Below are 1,406 nucleotides of genomic sequence, written 5' to 3'. Positions count from 1 at the left end.
GTTTTACTGAATTTTGTGGAACCAGCTGCTTTTGCAGTGTGACAATCTAATTCCTAAAAATTGGTCACCATTTAAAATTTGGTGGCTTCCCTGATAACTCAGTTGGTAAAGAAACCACCTACAGTGCAGGAGACTCCAGTTCGAGCTTGAGCTTCCCTGGTGGCTCAGCTGGTAAAGAATCTGCCCATAAACCGGGAGACCTGGGTTTGATCCCTGGGATGGGAAGATCCCCTGGAGAAGGGAAAGACTACCCACTCTAGGATTCTGGCCTGGATAATTCCATGGACTGTATAGTCCACGGGGTCACAAAGAGTCAGACACAACTAAGTGACTTTCATTTCATTTTTAAAATTTGGTGGGGGGCTCAGAGATGAATTATTATTATTATTATTTGTCTTTCAAACTTTTACTTAAGGGCACTGATCCATGATGGATTTTAGATCTTGTTGAATGCAGCCACATCCATAGACTATACATACTCATCGAAAGCAGTGATCTGCTCCTCCAGCATGTCTGTCCCAACTTTGTTGTCTCCAACTACACACTGTATTTGAAGTTTTTTAATGCCATACCCAACTGGAACTAGTTCAGAAGAGCCCCAGGCCAAGCCGTCTGCTTGAATGCTTCTGACGTGCTCCTCTAGTTTTGCCATATCGGTCTCATCATCCTAAGGTTTCACGTCTAATAAGATGGAAGATTGGAGACAAGTGCTGGTTTTTCGGCTTTCTTTGACTCATACTGAGCAAGGCATTCTTCTCTTAGCCTCTTGGCTTCTTCACTTTCTTCCTCATCATCAGATCCAAAGAGATCAATGTCATCATCATCTTTACTATCTGTAGCTCCACTTTCTGTGGTGTCCTCCACATTAGCAGGGCCATACTTGCCCAAAGCTTTCTTCACTCCCGGCAGGCTGGCCTTTTCCTTCTCATAAGATTTGATGTGGTTATACCAACGGAGGGCATGACACAAGTCGGCAGGTGGTGGGCCGGAGACGGCTTCAAATACTGCCACATCTGCTTGTGATGGCACATACCCCTCTATGTAACTCTTGTCTGCCAAGTAGTTGTTGAGCACCTGGAGGCCAGCGGGGCTCTTCAAGTCTCCAAAACCCATGGCGATGGCTAATCTAGAACTGGGAGGCAGCAAAGAAAAAGAGGCATGCAACTGGTCAGCGCCCAGTGCTAAGAGAAAAAAGGTCAGAGATGAATTATCAACACAACAGAATCACTCTGCCTTTAAAACACCTGGCTTAAAAGCACACTTGCTGAATCACTTAGGTGAAATGCTGGCAGCCCCTGGGCTCAAGCTGCAGCCTGTTCTAGGAAACCAGTGGAACCACCTCCATTCTGGATGCTGTGAGGTTGTCACGTGTGATCCCAAGCAGGCAACGAAGCGGCTGCTCCCCA

At 46.4% G+C, this 1,406-nt stretch overlaps 1 pseudogene; it reads right to left on the bottom strand.

Annotated features, from left to right (window-relative positions):
* Positions 1-436: 436 nt before the first annotated feature.
* LOC102271204 (elongation factor 1-beta pseudogene) lies at positions 437-1,159 on the bottom strand (annotated as a pseudogene).
* Positions 1,160-1,406: the final 247 nt, after the last annotated feature.

The sequence above is a fragment of the Bos mutus genome, chromosome 13, assembly GCF_027580195.1.
Source record: "Bos mutus isolate GX-2022 chromosome 13, NWIPB_WYAK_1.1, whole genome shotgun sequence".
Taxonomy (NCBI): domain Eukaryota; kingdom Metazoa; phylum Chordata; class Mammalia; order Artiodactyla; family Bovidae; genus Bos; species Bos mutus.
The sequence above is the reverse complement of the archived record's forward strand: the minus strand, read 5'-3'. Positions and strand labels throughout refer to the sequence as shown.